This window comes from Onychomys torridus, chromosome 19 (assembly GCF_903995425.1).
Source record: "Onychomys torridus chromosome 19, mOncTor1.1, whole genome shotgun sequence".
Classification (NCBI taxonomy): domain Eukaryota; kingdom Metazoa; phylum Chordata; class Mammalia; order Rodentia; family Cricetidae; genus Onychomys; species Onychomys torridus.
This window is the reverse complement of record NC_050461.1, coordinates 27,755,175-27,761,015: the sequence shown is the minus strand read 5'-3', so window position 1 is coordinate 27,761,015 and position 5,841 is coordinate 27,755,175.

The following is a 5,841-nucleotide window of genomic DNA, read 5'->3' as shown; positions in this document are numbered from 1 at the left end:
ACTTCCTGCTCCCTGCCCCCGAAAATAAATATATAAATAAATATAACTTCAAAAACTTCAAACAAAAATGTATAAATGAATGACTAATAGCTGTATAATCTTAAAGGGTTGCCTCTTTCTATCAGTCACTTATCAACTTCTCACAGAAAGCACCCTCAGCTATTATTATGTGGTAGCTAATTTGGTGTCTCTATTTAGGTCCGGGGGATACTCAGACAGTTGGTCAAATTTTCTGTACCAGGGTGCTTCTAAGAGAGATTAGCATTGGATAGATAGCATGATAAAAACATATTTTATACCCTAATGTAGGCAGTCTCTTATCAGAAAAGATGGAGAAAGCTTCCAAAGAGAGAGAATTCTTCTTGCCTTCAAGCTGAGACACACACAGGTTTATTTGTTTGTTTTTATTATTTTATTTACTTTATATATGTATACGGTTGCCCTATATGCATGTGTGGGCACCATCTGTGCGGAGTACCCACAGGGGCTACAAGAGGACATTGGATTCCTTGGGACTGTAGTAACAGACTGTGGTGAGCAGCCCTGTGGATCCTGGAAATCAAACCCGGGTCCCCTGAAAGAGTCACCAGTCCTCTCACCCACTGAGCCCTCTCTCCAGCCCCAGAGGCATTGTTGTTTTCTGCCTTCTGACTCAAACAAAAGCTGGGCGCCTGAGTACACAAACTGCCTACCAGCCACCATGCTAGAACTACACCATCCATTCACCATGGGTTCAGGCCTCCAGACTAGATTAGAACTAAAATATCAGTCCACATTTTATAGTTGCCCCAGTGCAGACCTTGAGACTTATTAGCCTCTATGATCATGTAAGACAACTCCATATAACTTATAACTATCTACTTATCATCTATCCATTATATATCTTCTATGTCATCAATACATTATTTATATATTATCTTCCTGTTATGTTTCTATCATCCATCTAATTAACATCTATTATCTACTTATCTATCTGTTACACATTATCATCTTTTTTCTATAATCTATCTATCTATTATTTATCTATTTATCATCTATCTTTCATCTATCTACCTACCTATCCATCCATCTATCCATCCACCCTATCACTAGAAAACCCTACCAACTACATGTTAGCTTTATCCTCAAACTCATTTTAACTGGATCTGCCTCAGCTCATCCACATGGATTGTGCTGAAGCCAACAAGACAAAAAGAGCAATGTTATCTCTTCCTCTGTTCTTCATACACAGTTGTTGGCCCCATGGAGATCTGTTTGGACAAGGAAATATGGTTGGTAATGGCATCAAAGGGAAAGAGATGAAGCCATCTACAACTTGGTCTACATTCTTCTCTAGCATTTGGTAAGCATCCAGTGCTGGAGGTCCAGAAATCCACTGTTACCAGGTGAAACAGTGTCTCATGTGACAAGTGTCTTAAGATGCCACTAGAAGCTGCAATTTAAATGGCTTGTTTATGTATTTATTTATTGAGAGTCTCATAAAAAGGCTCCCTTGGAGGATGTTATCCATTACAAATTTATCCACAATTATTTAGACTTCTGTATTCCCAGATCTACATTCTTTTATTTTCTTTATTATTATGTGTTTTAAATTTTATACATCAGCCATGGGTTCCCCTGTCCTCCCCACTCCCGCTCCCACCCCCACCCTCCCCCCAGCACCTCCCCTCCCTTCCATTCCCATGTCCTCCAGGATCAAGACACACCAGGGATTCATTTAAACCTGGTAGATTCAGTACAGGCAGGTCCTGTCACCTCCTTCCAGATTGAGCAAAGTGTCCCTGTGTAAGCCCAAGGTTTCAAACAGCCAGCTCATGCACTAAGGACAGATCCTGGTCCCACAGACTGGGTGCCTCCCAAACTGATCAAACTATTCAATTGTCTCACTTATCCAGAAGGCCTGATCCAGCTGGGGGCTCCACAGCCTTTGGTTCATAATTCATGTGCTTCCATTCATTTGGCTATTTGTCCCTGTGCTTTTTGTAATCTTGGATTCAACAATTCACGCTCTTGCAGACCTTCCTCTTTCTCGACAGTTGGACACCTGGAGCTCCACCTGGGGCCTGGCTGAGGATCTCTGCATCCACTTCCATCAGTTATTGGATGAGAGTTCCAGCATGACAGTTAGGGTGTTTAGCCATCTGATCACCAGACTAGGTCAGATCAGGCTTTCTCTTGACCATTTCCAGCAGTCTACAGAGGATGTATCATTGTGGATTTCTGGGGACCTCTCCAGCACTCTGCCTATTTCTGTTCTCATGTGGTCTTCATTTATTATGGTGTGTTATTCCATATTCTCCCTTTCTATTCTTGATCCAGCTGGGATCTCTTGATCCCCTCAGCTTTCTTTCCCTCAAATCTTGCCCTTCATTACTCCCACTGTCGTCCAGGTTGTTCATGGAGATCTCATCCATTTCTCTGTCATTGGGTGATCCCTGTGTCTTTCCTAGGGTCCCGTTTTCTAGGTAGCCTCCCTGGAGGTGTGTAGCAGTCTAGTCATCTTTGTTTTACATCTAGTATGCTCCTATGAGTGAGTACATACCATGTTTGTCCTTCTGAGTCTGTGTTACCTCACTCAGGATGATTTTTTTCTAGATCCATCCATTTGCCTGCAAACCTCATGATGTCATTGTTTTACTCTGCTGAGTAGTACTCCATTGTGTATATGTACCATATTTTCTTTATCCATTCTTCAGTTGAAGGGCATCTAGGTTGTTTCCAGGTTCTGGTTATTACAAACAATGCTGATATGAACATAGCTGAGCAAATGCCCTTGTGGTATGATTGAGCATTCCTTGGGTATATGCCCAAGAGTGCTATAGCTGAGTTTTGGGGGAGATGGATTCCCAATTTTCTAACGAATCGCCATATTGATTTCCAAAGTGGCTGTACGAGCTTGCATTCCCACCAGCAGTGGAGGAGAGTTCCCCTTGCTCCACATCCTCTCCAGCATAAGCTGTCTTCTGTGTTTTTGATCTTAGCCATTCTGACAGGTGATGCTCAACATCCCTAATTATCCGGGAAATGCAAATCAGATCTACATTCTTAAAGTAGATTAATATTAAAATTACAGATTACTTCTGGGAATGTAGGTTTTCTTTTAGAGAAAAGTAAGTTATTATTTTATTAGCCATTGTTTACATGTGTTTTATTTTATACTATAAATGAAGATGTAGGGTTAAATTTAGAAAGTATCTAAGATTGGTTTCCAAAACCTTTTCAGTTCTTTTTTCTGACTTTGATCACTAGCTGCTTAGTCAGCATCAGCTGGGTTTTCCTAAAAGTGTTGCTAATTGTGCTTTAGGTACTCACTATGCTGCCCAGCGTTCTGAGGGAGTTCTGTTCAAGAGTGAGGCATCTGACTGGCCTGAGTGAGCATCATCGCTTCCCGTGCATAATGAATAATTCATCTATAGAGAAGTGAATGTTGGAACTTTGACTTTGAACAGTAGGGAGGAAGCAGTCCCCTCTCCAGATGACGCATGGTTACAAAGCATGGAGGTGGGGCGGTTGTTTTGTCATAATGAGGAAAGCTGGAAGGGGAGGGTAAAGAGGACAACAAAAGGCAGAACTTAGAAACAAAGAGCCGAGTCCTTAAAGATCCCCTTTAGTTACTGAACACAAACCAGCCTAGAAACTCAACTTAGCTTGAGAGTCACACATTCACAGGAGCTCGTAAGTCTCCTATGAGGATTCAGCAACTTTCCCTTGCATTACTCGGTGTAGCTTAAAGAATATAGAGTGTGGGGTAGAAAAGCCAGTGCATGTGAGCAGTGGATAAGAGATTCTGGCCTCTAGAAATCCTCAGAGGGTCCTCTTTTGAAATATGTCACAAAGTAAAAGTGGTTCTCCCAGTTTTCAGGGAATAAAAATTAAATACCTCTTACAAAGTTTCCATTTTGAAAGTATTAATGTAAATGTAAATTGTACTCAGCTCTCCTAGGCTCATATTAATTATATTGAAAGCTGGAGTGACCTGGTACAACTGGGGTGTCTCCAGCTGTTCCACCTGCTCCACATGTTCCACATGTTCCACATGTTCCAGATGCTCCATCAATTCTACCTGCTCCACCTGTTCCACCTGTTCCAGCTGTTCCACCTGTTTCAGATGCTCCATCAATTCCACCTCCTCCAGCTGCTCCACCTGCTTTACCTCCTCCAGCTGCTCCACCTGTTCCACCTGCTCCACCTGCTCTACCTCCTCCAGCTGCTCCAGCTGCTTCACCTGTTCCACCTGCTCCACCTCCTCCAGCTGCTCCAGCTGCTCCACCTGCTCCACCTCCTCTAGTTGCTCCAGCTGCTCCAGCTGCTCCACCTCCTCCAGCTGCTCCAGCTGTTCCAGCTTCTCCACCTGCTCCACTACTGACTGAAAGACCAGATGGGCATGTCAAGGCAACTTGGGATTTCTCAGAATCCAAGCAGGAAACAACTCAACATTTGAGGGATGTCTTTTTCCCCAAAATTCCATCAAAATTGTTGTTATTACTATTAATTATTATTATTGCAGAAATTGCTTATTTGTTTTAAAGTCTTATTTCTCAAAAAATCAGTAAATGATACTTAAAAACCAATGATTACAAAAGATAATGTGACATCTTTAAAAGTTAATGTATTGTTATTCTTCAGGATAACTTGTTAAATTATCTCATATTCTAAAGCATGAAAATGTATATATTATTTTATTCATGTGGCATGATATATAATCTGATTGTTACAAACATCATTATGTTCTAGTTATCTTATATGTGTATGATGTTCTAGTAACAATAGCAATCACTTTTAAATATATGGACAATCAAAAATATTTTTTCATAATTCCTGAGAATAATTCTTACAAGCCTATGTACTATTATTCTTCATTTTAGAAATGGAAAAATTAAAGTTTACAGAAATTCACTATCTCTATGAAGGTAAACACTCAAGACTCCCAACTATAGGATCCAAGCTCAAGCTCACATGATTCATTACTTCATGATTCTTCCAGGCATATCTGTCTTTTTCCAATGTAAAATTTAATAAAATCAGAAAAAAAATAAAATGTACAAATATTTGAAAAGACAGAAGACAAACAAACAAATTTAATTAAATATTTTAATTAACCGATGTAGCAGGAATCTTAAAAGGTTCTTTCTTAACCAGCCAAATGCTGCTAGTTTCTGGTCTTCATGCCTTACATATCTTTCTCTTTCTGCCCCCACTCCCTGGGATTAAAGGCTGGCTTTCTTCGATTAAAGGCGTCTCCATGCTGGCTGTATCCTTGAACACACAGAGATCCACCTAGCTCTGCCTCCCAAGTGCTGGAATTAAAGGCATGCACCACCACTGCCCAGCTTCTGCTATGGCTTGCTCTGACCCATTTTCTAGCCACCATTTTTGGCTCTGTATCTAGTGGCTGTCTGTTCTCTGACCCTAGATATATTAGGGTGCACAATATTTTGGGGAACACAATACCACCACAAACCAATCAAATTATTTGCAACATTAATGTGTATCTTAAGCAAATGACACATAGGAAATAAAAAATTATAGGGTTTAAATACCATGCAGAATTAAAATTCTGGCTAAAGGATGGATTTTCTTGGTGGTCATACTATGTGGCATGTATAAAAGCAGAAACCCTGGGTAGAGCTGGAAATAAATTGATCAGAAGGTGAATTTTTCATGCTACTTCCGTTCTTCCAACTATTTTGACAGATGAGGCACAAATGATTTCTAAAACTACTTTTCAATGTATATGTTCATTGTACATAAGTATTTGGTAATTTCTCATCATCTCACATGGAGTCATTTAATTTGCCACAAAATATAATTTAGGACCTCACAACGCACTGCAATACAACC